Raw genomic sequence first — 14847 nt, forward strand, 5'->3', positions numbered from 1 at the left:
CATGACTTTGGAAATGGACAAGATCTGTCTTTGGTCTTCGGGTCTGTATGGAAAGTGGGAAAGATAGTATTTAAATTTATTAGAATAGCTGCATAATACATAAATCTTGTTCAGACCACAATCAATCATGAATGCATGGATGAAGTGGGGTTATGCCCACTGCCCCTGCCCACGGGCATCCATGGGTTTGGTGGAAAGGCTGAACACAGCCAACATACAACACAAAGGTACATGTAGGCTCTGTATCAGGTGTCTTACTTTGGCAATGTGCATGATCTGATAGAAATTGCCTGCTGATATACAACTTGTACATGTATAGGTTCTTTTTGCTGCTTTGAATGAGCATATGGAGTTCATAAAAAGGTAGAGATAAAGAGACCCCTAACCATTCGGTCCAGTCATGACCGACTCTGGGGTTGCGGCGCTCATCTCGCTTTATTGGCCGAGGGAGCCGGCGTACAGCTTCCGGATCATGTGGTCAACATGGCTAAGCCACTTCTGGCAAACCAGAGCAGTGCACGGAAATGCTGTTTACCTTCCCACCAGAGCGGTACCTATTTATCTACTTGCACTTTGACGTGCTTTTGAACTGCTAGGTTGGCAGGAGCAGGGACTGAGCAACGGGAGCTCACCCCGTCGCAGGGATTCGAACCACCGACCTCCTGATTGGCAAGTCCTAGGCTCTGTGGTTTAACCCACAGTGCCACCCGCGTCCCCATGGAGTTCATAGCCATGGATAAAAGGCAGAATCCTGCTTCCCCCTTCTACACATTTGGTGAATATGTGAACATGGAAGGGGGTATAGGGTGCTGTTGTTCTGTGACAAAATGGTAACAAAATGCAATAAATAATTTGTTTCACTTATAGCTCAAATCTTAGCATCTAAGACCGAAGCCAGCTCAATACATATTGGCACCTTCTCCCCCATTCCACATATAGATTAGCAGACTGGTGATGGGATGGTGTCCTCCATTGCATTGCACCTAAGACATCAGGCCAGGCCAGGTGGCATACATTGGCCTGTCCTCCCACAGAAGAGAGTAGTTGGGGGGCTTTGGTGGAGCAACCAAGGGGCCGCCTCCATTGATATTCCCTCTGCAGTGAAGTGTGACAGTTGCCTTAATTTGCCCAAAGCTAGCCCTGTCCAACACCCCAGAGCTGATATGCTATTCCTTCTTCTTCTTCTTCTTCTTCTTCTTCTTCTTCTTCTTCTTCTTCTTATTATTATTATTATTATTATATCACTCTTCATCTGAGGATCACAGGGAAGTTTAAAATACAAAAACACAAAAATGCATAATGTTGTAACAAACAAAAGCAATACCCCACCTGGTTTTATCCATCCCAAAACTCAAGATTTGGCAGGCTAGAAATCATTTCATAGGTGATTTCACATTCATAGCTGGTATCCTTTTTGCCCCCCTCAGGTGACATTGATCTTTGAACTCTGATAAAGAGAGAACCTGAAAAAGAGAGAGAGATATATCTGCATTAGCATGATGATGTATAGGAGATCTGACCATTTGTCCTGTAATATGACTGCATATTCTCTTTTGTATAATATTATAGTTTTCTCTTTATAGCATACTTTTTTAATAAAAAAAAATCTCTGACATGTATATTTAGTACCTTTCTGCACAATGGAAACCCATGCATTAAAAGATACAAACAAATGTCTTGGTATGAGTTACTGGCACAGCAAGGAGAACATGCCAAATGAAAATGTTCCATCTGCTAAACCGTTACCTCACTTTTAATTGTGGAGAACAAATAATGCAAATTAGAATTCACATTTGCAAAAAAATATCTGGCATAACATTCATCCTATTCTTTCAGTGTCTCAGAAAACACTATTTAGGATATTGCAGAATTCTAGGATAATTCTATCGTTTTCCAATGTATTCCGCCTTAGTCCTTTGGAGACATTCTTAAGTAGCTTATGAAAGCAGGTTCAAAACAGCATATTATCTGAGCCTTCAATTTTTGGTATCTGAGCAGAAACTGTTGGCAATTGTGTTTTTGACAGTAACAAGACATCCTGTAACTCAAGAGTCTCAGGCATTCTGTTCTTCTGTCACTGCACTGAATGAAAACATATTTAAATGGGGGTGGGTGGGATCCCTGTTAATTTTTCCCTTCATTGAAATGGCAGGGTGCGGGGGAAGAGAAGAAAATCTCACATTTGCCAGGATCTTAGAGGGGAATGACAACAAACGGGTGAGGCAAAGCAAGATCATCTTCCATCTTCCAAGGATTAATCTAGAAAGAGCAAAATGAATGTGAAATAGCTTAATGCCATTTTTGCAAAAGAAGGGGCAGGAGAATTATAAAGTAAAGGCTCCCCTCAATTTTTTCTCTGTTTTGCATGCACAGATTTTCCTGTTTGATGTTTCCATTCACCATTGAAGGTAATAACTGAGTAGAACTAATAATTTTGATATAATTGCCTATGATTCTCCTATAGCAGTGATTAAGGTTAAATTATTATTAGCTCTCTTGAATGTTGCTTCAAAGTGGCGCAATGCCTGTGAGCACAGTTTTCCATTGTAGGTCTGCCTGGTACACCAAGGAAGCTATAGATGGTGCTGTTTTCTTTTCCTGTGATTTCTAGCGAAGCATTCAAGAAATCCTAACCAGGCACCCAGCTGGTTTCTTGGACAATATCCAAAATGGCTTTGTGTAAGAGAGAAGGGTCACTTGATTCACTGGAAAATATATCAAGATAGGGAAATATTATATGTTTTCCCTTGTGAAGTACAGTACAAACATTTGCCTTATTGCCTAACTATTGTGGTGATAATGGTGACACCACTGAACTCTGTCACAGCATTGATGTGCATGCAGGTTGTGATTTGCCACGAAGTAGAAAAATGTTCAAAGTGAGAGGTGATCCAGATAGTTGTGAGCTTTGATTTTGACATGTTCTTCTCCTCCTCCTTCTCCTCCTCCTTCTCCTTCTCCTCCTTCTCCTCCTCCCCCTCCTCCTTCTCCTTCTCCTTCTCTGGCCATCACTCTAGCTGAGTAAGATTGTCTTCCATGAAAATGGTCTTAACAGTGAGTCCATAAGTGACTGTGGAGGCCAATTATGAATCCACCCATCCTTCCACAGTGGGGACATAGGTTTCTGGGAGGGAGTTGATCACAGTGAGGGTTTTCCAGACATGCCTTCCTCTTAGCTTGTTTCTCCTTTTTGCCCTGATTTTGTGCTTCTTCAAAGTCCATGACACCTTTGGTAAAGGCTGTTCTCCAGTTGGAGCACTCTCAGGCCAGTGTTTCCCAGTTATCAGTGCTTATACAACATTTTTTCAGATTTGCTTTGAGAGCGTCTTTAAACCTCTTTTGTTGTTGCTTTTTGGGAGTAGAGTAGTTGCTTTGGGAGACAATAATCAGGCATCCAAACAACATGACCAGTTCAATGAAGTTGATGTTGAAGATCATGCACAAAGTTCCCACATTGCTGGCTGTCGCATCTCAGCAACTGTCAAGCTCCAGACAATGAGGGAGTGTTCCAAAAAATGACAGGGGCTGAGTTCTGGAACAGCAAATATAATCAGAGGGAGTACTTACCACTCAACATTCTTGATTTGAGTGGAACATCCTGGAATTACAGAAACCACCACGACTTCTGAGTAGTTCCTGGAATGTCCCATTTTTTGCTCCAGCGCTCTGGCAAGTCACCTGGATGATGCCAGAGTCCCAGACCAAAAGACACTCAGTTTTTGGGTCTCACATAAGTCACCTAACTTCAGTGAGCACTCAGGACCAAAAATGAGCATCCTGATTTTGATCAGTGGGATGTTGGTGGGTATGGAAGTAAGTGCACTACAAGAGATGTTTATAAAAGTTCATGAAGAAAGACAACAATGATGTAATTTATGCTCTGCTCAGTGGCCACCACCTCCTCTGCCACCATGTTGGCCAAGATGTAGCTGAAAAAGCTGGAGCAGCTGCTAGTGGGTAAACTGCAGTGTAGCAAAAGCATCCTGTGCGTGGAGACCCTGCTGGGCTTCTGGTCAGCCTCTACACCAAGTGTAGCCACAAGTCGCCACTCCAGCGCGACAGGCTCATCTTGGACTTCCTTAAATGGAACAGACCTCCTGATTATTGAGAGTGATGTAGGCAAGTTCCTCATCAGTGGCACCTGGGCAGGCTACCCAGAGTAATCATCTGCCATTGCCCATTACCCAAGGACCCCAGCCAGTACAACATCTGGCTGAGCTGCCTTAACAATGGGCATTGTGTGTATTTTATATACACATGTATCAGCATGGTCAAGCAGTCAGAAATTCTCAAATTCATGCAGTTGTATATTTGCTTACACATAAAAACACATGCACATAGAGGCATAGTAACACAGGGAGAAGTATCGGAACGAAGGGGACACCCATGCTTAATAAAAACCAGATACAAACACAGATGGGCATGATGTGTGTAAGGGATTCTCACACAACTTTTCTCCTGATTCAGCTCACAAAATGATCTCAATGACAAACAGAGGAATGGGTGCACTGGCAAACAGAGCTGTAGCTAGGTGATCTTGTGCCCCGGCAGAACCGTCCAGATTGCACCCCCTAGCCATGGACAAATTAGCTGTTCTTTCCACCTCTCCTCTAACACCCCCCTACCCTTTCAATTCACCCTCTATTTAAAACCATATCTTATGAGGCGATAATCAATATTTATATTTATGGACATATTTTCAGCTGATTTTGCGGGGGGGGGGATCACCTGCGCTCCTGGTGGGGGCCCACACCACCCCCTAGCTACAGTCCTGCTGGCAAATTGGAATGTCCAGCTGCTACGACTTCATTGTTTAATCTCCACACACACACACACCACTTTTGAAATCATGAAAGCTTCTTAGAAAATCTCTGAAGATTGTCAGTTCACATACGACACTATCATCTTATCACACGCTTTCATAAGCTGAAAAAAGTGGGGGGAAGATGTAATTGGATATAGCAGGTGACTTGACTCATACGTTTCCCATAATTTAATTAGCTTGTGAATGGCCACCATGGCTTGCAGGACTTCTCTCCAATCTTAAATGTCCTTTTTATGCCATGGAATTAATCTGGGAACATTATTGTCTAGAGCACGAATAATTTTTTGTGTTATATCCCTAATATGTCATGCTATCATCAGAACTTTTAATGCGACTCACTGGTCAGATAGAGTTTCCTTTATTCTGCAGTTTGATCACTTCACCTTGCACTCCTGTGGCTAGATTGCTTTATCATGTACAGACCATGGAGTTGGGAGTCAGAGGAGAAGGAGAGGTGGTTCTTTCCCATTCTGGCCTGTGTGCTTGTGAACTCTTTCTTTGATCAGCAATGCCGCTTAAGAACACAGAGAATATGCATCTTGTTTAGCCATTTGCCTCTCCAGGCCTGCAGATCCTTCCAATGTACCATTTCCTCTTCTTCAAACACACACACACACACACACACACACACTGTGATAACATGGTTTATCGCTCCCACCCTGCCCCCTTGTGCTATCCTAGCTATGTATAGGCAAGCTTTTGACAGAGCAAAATGTATTGGCATTTGCACCTGAGGCTGCTTCACAAAGGATGCCCACCCCAAAAATATGGATATACATTTTTATAGAGAGAAAATGTGAGTTTATTTTTACTTGTGAAGTGCAACTCAGTTGTCAGGAGGTCAGGTGGACACTGTTACCCCACCACATTGTCCACTACTCAGTATTAGTCAAAAATATGGCATCTGTCCATTTGAACCTTGCAATTCTTATCACAAAGATCACAGGGAAAATTAGATGTCCAGATGCCCAAGTGTTCCTTTTTAACACTTGCTTTTACAAGCAGAACCAACGTCTAAGGTGTATATAGCCTGCAGCATACCCTGCAGCATTTTCCCTCTTATTTGCTCCATACTGTTCTTGTGAGTGGCATTTATTTTTTTACGGAGCCAGTAAAGCCTTGGACACATAATTACAATGGTTCCATTTCAGAATGATGGAGCTGGATTCACCTGTTTTTTATTTGTTTGAATCGACTGGATGGCTTGACAAAATTTGAGCGTTGAAACAAGAGAGATCTGTTTGAGGATGTACCGCCCTGGTTCTTTTCAGTAAATGCTTTTACTGATTCTGTGTATACCACAATACAGATGTAACCCCAAACCTCCAAACTACTTGGTGATAAAGAGGTATCCACGTGTGTGAGAGAAAGAGAACTGGGAATATAAGGGAAGACAACAGGTGCAAAGTTTAGATCTTACAGGCACAATTTGGAGATTGCATTAAATTGCTCCATATAGCAGACAACAGTACACCATGTGAATTAGGCAATTTGTCTGTGCTGCTGCCATTTTTTAAAAAGCTGTCTATGGGGTGTAGAGAAAATAGCTCTGGGCCATTAGGCTTGTTTGACCCCAGATGTCACTGCAAAGTGTTCAGATCTGGGATTTTGAATTTCTCATGCATATGTATTTGACTGGATATGCAACAGAGATACTTCTTTTTCTGTCACTGGTGATGGGATGAGGAGGGGGATTGCAACCCAGGATCAGGCCTCTCAATAAACAAATGTTTAACCTTATTCTCTCCTGAGATGAGAACTCGCCTCAGGCAAGCTAACAATTGCCCCTTCCAGCACACAGCAGGCAGAGGAGTGTGTGAAAGAGAGCCAAAAGTATTTTGCTTTTCTCGCTCACTCATTTGCGTCCTGTTTTATTTATTTTAAACATTTGCATCCTGCCTTTCCACTATCGAGCCCTCAAGGTGGCTCACACAACATCAAAAGCTATGTTAGAAGAAACCAAAAGCTCTCCTGGAGATTTCAAAAATCCAATCAATATCAGCTAAAATAAAAAAGCACTCTATAACACCCTCCCACACCTCCTTCCCACCAAACAGCTGATCGGCACAATTGCTCATACTTGACAGAGCTATACACAGAGAGACCTGCATGCACATTTGTATCAGAACTGCAGAAGCCAAACGACTCTCCCTCTTTATTTCCCAACCGTACGTGCATGAACAACAAGCAATAAATATTGGCACCGAACGAGTGCCAATTTGTACCGAAAAGTGTTTTGAGTACTAATGCTTTCTCTGGGGGGTGGGTGGTGGTCACCTCAAATTATATAAATCTTCTCTGTTTGGGGTAAAAGCATGTTCATGTTCAGATTGAAGACGAGTGCCAAATAGCCTTGAAACCTGATTAGGCAAGCTGCAGCATTCATTGCTTTGCATATAAGCAATCCCGGTTTAATATTGCAGCCCACCTGAGCTGTTTTCTTCCTGCCTGCATTCTAGCTCATAACATCCAGCAGGCTGTGAAATAGGCTGCCAAGCTGCCTTCTCGGAAGCCCAGGCTAGATCAACCAGCTTTCTGTGAGCCCAAGGAAGAGGTGGGAGGAACCATTTACAATCAATATATAACAGGCAGGATGTAGGATGCAGACAGTCATGCAAAAAGGGAAATATTGGAGATGCTCTAACTATCTTACTGCAGAAGGAAAACATGCATTAGTGGTATATAGATATAGATCGTACTTAACTATAGAAGGTTTTTCAGTGGAGGTCTAGAATAGAGTACATGTCAGTATAAGATGGAGATGTTCTTTCGCTGCAGGGAGCATTTTGGAGACACCTTTATCCTGCTTGGCTCAGAGCTCTTTTTCTTGGGTTCTGGTTTCAGCAGGGCCAGATTTAGGTTTGATGAGGCCCTAAGCTACCGAAGGTAATGGCGCCCTTTATATGTCCAGCTGTCCTTTGTCAACAACAAATTGTCACTGTTTTTTGTGTTGGATATATGCTATATGGTAATTTATGGACCTAATAGGTATCTAAAGCCATTTGCACATAACAAAGTATGTATTTTATCAAACTAATTGTTGAATTTTTTTCCTTTACATATTTTGGGGGGGCCCAAGAGAGTGGGGCCCTAAGCTATAGCTTGTTTAGCTTATATGTAAATCCGACACTGGGTTTTGGTCCTTCAGACCTGCTTAGTTTTGCTGCACCTCAAACGTGCTCCTCATAAATGGTCCTCAACCCAGTTTTGGTTTATAGGTGATGGGAATAAAACTGCTTGAGGCCGCTTTGGCTATTCTAAACAACACCTCATTGTGTTACAGTGTGTTTGGAATGGCAGGCTGTGTGTCTTAGTGTTCATGTGCATACATTTACATGCAAGTGCAGGGCCTTAGTGTTCACATGTGTGCATTTATTATTTATTAATTGCCTTCCACACACATGCCTCAGAACAATGTAAAAAAATCATTAGCGCTTAAAACAAAAAAAGGTTAACAGCAACATCAGATAAACGTATTTGCATACATGTGCAGTACCACCTGGTGGCTTCTGCTTCTCTCTAGGTCTTTACAGAACTTTTAGCTACAAGGGACAGGTGGGCACTTGTGCACTGTCTCTCATAACACGGAGCCAGAACATATGTCAGAGGATTTATTCAGTTCTTTTGCATTTCTTTTGCATGGTCTTTGTTGATGTCCCTTCTATAGCCCTTGACTTGGGCCCTGAAAACATAGCAATGGAGACTTCATATCTACATGTTAGAGAATCATTGGTCTGTTTTTAAAAGCATGGCTTTCCAAAGGAATCATAATTATTTCATGCTATTTCCCCACATTTTAGCACCAAGAGAGAGCAGATATTTATACACTTCTTCTGCCGTTTTATGCACTTCCTCCTATTTCATTGAAGTCACTTCAATTTGCATCCTGAACATATTGGCAACAGAACAGCAAAGCAAACAGAGACAAACAAGACAAATATTAAACACAATTTAGACTTAATAGCACAGTTTTTACATTTAGGGTAATGTTTATGAGCTATGCAACAAATACAGTGAAAGGATGAGAAATTTGTGCACCATTCAAATAAGCGTGGGGGCTTTGTATAGCATAAAGGATTCAATTTGCAAACAAAAGGACTGCATTTGCATCTATATACTTAAGCTCTTCTGAGGAGCAAAATTAGAAAAAGAGTCTGGCTGTTTTACTTCATTTTTCACCCTCTTCTCTTCCAAGCAACCTTTCATGGCCAGGAAATGAGGCTGGAAATTAATGAATGGGATCCACACAATAGCTGCTTAAAAGTTTAGCTTAACATGTGGAAAGCTCAATGCTACCACGATCACCAAGCTACCACCAGTCCTGGGTGTGTTCAGAAGTGGTGGGGTGGGTAGTTTGCTAGCAACATAACCAGATGCTCAAATGTTACAGATAGCTGCCACACACACATACCAGTAGTGAGCTTTCAAGTGGCTAACAGGCAATTTGACCACTCTGCAATTTTGAGCCTAACAGGAAGAAACAGAATCCTGCTCCTTTACAAAATGGGACAAGTACGAAGATGTTGATCATGGATAGGCAAACTAAGGCCCAGGGGCTGGATCCGGCCCAATCGCCTTCTAAATCTGGCCCACGGACGGTCCGGGAATCAGCGTGTTTTTACACGAGTAGAATGTGTCCTTTTATTTAAAATGCATCTCTGAGTTATTTGTGGGGCATAGGAATTCGTTCATTTCTCCCCCCAAAAAATATAGTCCGGCCCCCCACAAGGTCTGAGGGACAGTGGACCGGCCCCCTGCTGAAAAAGCTTGCTGAACTCTGATGTTGATGATGGATCCAGGCTGTCCCTTCTGTTATAAGAAGAGACAGGGGCTTACTTGGGAGAGTGAGACTCGAGCCAGTGTGGTGTAGTGGTTAAGAGCGGTAGTCACGTAATCTGGGTAACCGGGTTCGCGTCTCCGCTCCTCCACATGCAGCTGCTGGGTGACCTTGGGCCAGTCACAGTCTCTCAGCCCCACTCACCTCACAGAGTGTTTGTTGTGGGGGAGGAAGGGAAAGGAGAATGTTAGCCGCTTTGAGACTCCTTAAAGGGAGTGAAAGGCGGGATATCAAATCCAAACTCTTCTTCTTCTTCTTACCAGTTTAGATCCCATTCAGTGTATGGATAGTGCTCCTTTTTATTGCTGCAGGCATGCAACCTACCACTAGAGGGAGTCTAATGCACCTTTACAGCAGAACTCACATCTTCCCCAAGACTGTGTCAAGAAAACTAGAGGCTCTGTGTTCATTGTCGTGGCAAAAATAAAAGCAGCTTCTTTATTCATGTTTATGCCGTGGCTTATTCCATATCCACCAAAATAATAGAATGGCTCTGTAGCGCAGAATCACCTGGGCAGGGCACTTTCCACGTAGTTAGCGGCAAGAGTTGACCTGAATGTCAAAACCGCAGCCGTTGGCACCTGCTCTCTGCTACAAGCATATTCAAGAATTGTGGGCTGTTAGGAGGAGGCCATCAAAGAGAGAACTGCCTATTGCGCTTTCCCTCGGGCTTGGTTGGCTAAAAACCTCAGCTGCTCCTGCACATATGGCTCGCCTTTTGTCATAATTTGTGTTCTTTGTGCTTTCCGAGATGAGAGATTTATTTACATCAGTCAAATCTCTCGAGTTCTGGGAGGCATTTTTGTTTGCTTCCACGGCTCGGCGATGCATCTGGAATCAGGTTCCTGCAAAGTTAGCTGGCCTTTGTTTAGTGCCATATTAATATCACTTTTGACATTTGCAATGAGGCAGCACGGTCTACTCCCAATCACTTGAAATTACTATGATCATTACAAGGACAGACATTCACAAGTGCTCAGCTCTCCTCTGGCACTTAAGTGCCCCACAAGGTCACTGGCGGCTTCAGAAACCCTTCCTGTTGCACAGGGTCTCTCTGTCAATGCTGCCATGTTTCCTTTGGTCTGGCTGGAAGGGATGCAGGTCGGCTCCATCAGCGGAGATTGCATGGGATTATTTCAGTCTGACCTGCTGCCTTGCCACCTACAGTAAGTGTGAATGCACCCTATAACTCTGCCTGGAAACAATAAGCAGGTTGCAAGTGTGGAGAATGTAGCACGCTGTCAGAGAGACATGCTGCTTACTCAGCAAGCTGCTGAATGCCCCACCAGCTTTAACTTCTTCAGGGCCTAAAGTAGTAACCCCTGTACAAGCACATTACATTAGCCTAATCTCATTTAGAAAAGGCCACTCCACAGGGCACAGGCTGGCTCTAGAGTGGTCATCTGACCCACTTTGGAGGGGGAGAAGGCTTGCTGTATTTCCGAAATGTACGTCTGCTTTCTGTTGTTTCTCACCTTACATTAAGACTTTAAGCTTAATGGAACAAAGCAATCTTTTTATTTTTATTGTCTTTTTTTGATGTGATTTGGCTGTGATTTGACACGTAGAGAGAAAAAACTCTACCCCCCCCAAAAAAAAACCCCAGATTTTGTAATGCAACTGTATAGAGTCCCAGGGTTTTAGGTTAAAAGCAGGAGTGTGACATGAGTATGTAAGGAAAGCCCAAAGTGTTGACTCCACAAGGACAATTGCTTAAACCCCCTTAAAATGGCTTCTTCCCAGGACTGGGCTCCAGGACTTTGGAATTCCTTACGCAATAGACCAATCCTTGGGCAAGATGTCAATCATTAATTTCCCTTAAGGGAAGCTCAGAGTGATCTGGGTGGGTTCCTCCATCGTTGTCCTCCCCCAGAGGACTCTGGGAAAATTGAGTCCTTCAATTTGCTCTGGGTGTCTGATGAAGCCAGAAGCAGGACCCAGCACTTGCCTGACCCTGCTGAACTCTAGTGCTGCCCATGTCTCATTCCATCAGCCTATATGCGTGCATGCATGTGTTCATAATTTGCCCTGCCTTCCTTCCTCCTCACAGACACTGTTTTCTATCCGGTGAAGATCTCCTTTGTTCCTTGCTGCCGCTGCACCTTATCTCATCCCACTCTTCCCCTTAGAAGAGTTGCATACAGGTAAGAGGACTTCACCACCAAATAACATCTATATAAGAAAAAAATGCCCTTATACATTTCTGAATAGAACATAAATACATGTTGCACTTCAGACGACTGACCAACATTTGCTGCTTTGGCTATCACCTGAAGGCCAGCTAACATTTGACATGATGTAGCCAGTGTACGCCAGTGTTTACAGCACTGGAGTACCATATTGCTTAAGTTACAAACTCATTGGATAGCCGTAGGCAAGCCACTAATTCTGTCAGACTCCATATGGGGATAATGATAGTGGCCTGACATACAGCCTTTGTTAGAATTACTGCAGTAATGTATAGCAGAGTTGGGGACCCTCAGGCCTACAGACCAAGTGCAGCCCTCCTTCCAGGCCTCTCCACCTGGCCCTTGGGATACTCCACAGATCACACAGCCTCCCAAGCCACACCAGCTCTGCTTGGACTGTTTTTGCCTGGTTTGAATATGTCCTTGAACTCTGATCATGTTTCTTGCTTGCCTAGGCAGAGGATAGGGAAGAGTGTGGTTGTGAAGGAACTACAGTCATACCTTGGGTTACAAATGCTGTGGGTTGTGCATTTTTGGGTTGCGGACCGCACCAGACCAGGAAGTACCAGAATGGGTTACTTCTGGGTTTTGGTGCTCGCTCATGCGCAGAAGCGCAAAATGACATCATGTGCATGCGCAGAAATGCCGAATCGCATCACATGTGTGCACAGACACAGCACTTCAGGCTGCGAACGCTGCAGGTTGCAAACATGCCTCCTGCATGGATCACGTTCGCAGCCCGAGGTATGACTGTACTGAAAAAAGGTAAAATTTATATCTCTTGCTCCACCCATTTCTTCCTCTGGCCCCGCCCACCACTGGCCTGTGGCTCCTGAGCAGCTTCACATAATAGAATGTGGGCCTCAAACTTTAACATTATTCCCCCCCCCCCAATATATAGGAAGGAAAGTTCTTAGCACATTCCAAATGTGCTATATAAATAGGTGATGGTGGTGATGATGATAAAATAATATTATCATCAGGAGGGAGACTGCTTGAAGAACTAAATTCAATAAAATTGTGATGGGGAAATTCAAGTCTCCAAGCAGTTGGTGGTATCAATTATAGGCGTGCACCAAGTAGCCACAGTAGCATATTGGTATTCGAGGGAGTGCCTTAAAAATCACTTTGCTTATCACTGCCAAACCTTTGATAATGATATCAGCACTGTCCTATCTGATTCACATTGCCTTTCTTCACAAGGGAGACATCTCCTTTAGTGCCTTATAGCTAGTCATGCTGAGGAATTTTCCACACTTGGCCTAGTTTTAGAAATATAGTGGTATTCATGGTGGATGGGAAACCAATATTGCACTTGAGGCAGAGGGCATCTGTTCAGAGGTGATACCAAAAGCTCATGAAGATTGAAATGAGAATGTAACTTGATGTAGGGTAGCGTGACTTGTTCCACCACACTGGGCACCAAGCCAGGGGATGCTGCAGGGCACTGCCAACTAAAACATAGTGAACTGCGCAGAACAGAAGGAAAGAGGAGAGAAGACACTGAATTTTGGGCTCACACAGGGTGCCACTGAAATTTGAAAGACTGAAGTCCACCCCTGAACCTTCGCACACTCTGAAAACTTGTGCATGGGTTGCAAAGCTTCACAAATGTGTACACAAACTGCATAAGAAACCCTAAAAGGCACTTTGACTTTCACTTGTGAAAATGTCCTGAATAGTGACTGTCTTGGCCCAGGGAAGCAGTAGATTCATAGACTTGAAAGGCCTACCATTGGCACTATTGAGCATACAGACTGTCAGAATGTCTGCACAGCCTAACTCTCCTGTGAGTGGTGAGTCTTGGATGTCCAATGGAGAGGAGAAGGACGACCTTTCCCAATTTCGTGGTACAGTCATACCTTGAGTTACAGGCGCTTCAGGTTGTGTTTTTTAGGGTTATGGACCCCCGAAACATGGAAGTACTGGAACGGGTTACTTCCAGGTTTCTGCAGTCACACATGCGCAGAAGCGCTAAATCGCACTTTGCACATGTGCAGAAGTGCTGAATCGCAACACACGCGTGCGCAGACACACAGCTGCAGGTTGTGAACACTGCGGGTTGCAAACGTTCATCCTGCACAGATCACGTTCACAACCCAAGCATCCACTGTATTGCAATGTTTCTGCACTACCACACTGAACAACTTCCAGAGGGGTAACTGTTAGTCTGTTGTAGCAAAAAGGTAAGAAATGGTGACAGTCTCAAGGTCACCAGTGGGCTTCATGGCTGTGTAGAGATTAGAACCTGGTCTCTCCCAGACACAGTACAACATTATTGCCTCTATACTATGCTGGGTACATACACAGCTATAGAGGAAAATGTAAAACAGTGAAACCAAGTGTATTTGCTGTATTTGCATTTCATAGCCATTTGACACCACTGTTAAGTGTGTACGTGTGTGGATAAAACTCAATCCTAGTCCATGAAATCTTATGCCATAATAAATCTGATGATGTTTAAGGTGTCACTAGAGTGCTTAAACCGAACAGTCATACCTTTGTACACCATACCTGATAGCACCACTTAAGAACCTTGAGAAATGCCTTGTTGGAGCAGACCCAAAATTCATCCAGACTTATCCTCCATTGATAGACTTATCCTCCATTAATTTGTCTAATCTCTCTAAAAAGCCAACTAAACTAATGACTAGGACCGTGTTGTGGTAATGAATTCTCTAAGTTAATTATGTGTTGAGAGGGAAGAGATACTTCCTTTTGTTTGTGGTTAACCTATTGGAAATCAGTTTCGGTGGATGACCCTGTAGAAAAGGGATATACAAACTGGGAGAAAATTTGGCTAGGATTTTTAAAAAAAGAAAAGAAAAGAAAATACAGTTGTGCTGCACAATGTCCTCACTGAAATGCAATTGGAAGGGAGGTCTCTTTTTTGTGCCTCTTTTTTGACAAAAAAAGTGCCTCTTTTTTGACAAAATTGTCTTTAACTTTTTCAAGGATAAGAGTTTTTTTTTAAGGTGAGTCACTTAAAAGGTTTT

The 14847-nt window shown here is 43.3% G+C and overlaps 1 long non-coding RNA gene across 2 annotated transcripts in view; it reads left to right on the forward strand.

Moving 5' to 3' along the window:
- The window catches only part of LOC310679424, a 92314-nt gene extending 80519 nt beyond the window's left edge, over positions 1 to 11795 (forward strand). Inside the window, exon 4 of one of the 2 annotated variants that reach the window (XR_014512245.1) lies at positions 11713 to 11795. This is a non-coding gene — a long non-coding RNA (uncharacterized lncRNA). Of the gene's footprint in view, positions 1 to 1427; positions 1598 to 11712 lie in introns of those variants that run through there. The other variant, XR_014512246.1, reaches the window with a different exon arrangement.
- The last annotated feature ends 3052 nt before the right edge of the window (positions 11796 to 14847 follow it).

Source organism: Podarcis tiliguerta (assembly GCF_965153285.1).
Source record: "Podarcis tiliguerta genome assembly, chromosome: 6".
Taxonomy (NCBI): Eukaryota; Metazoa; Chordata; class Lepidosauria; order Squamata; family Lacertidae; genus Podarcis; species Podarcis tiliguerta.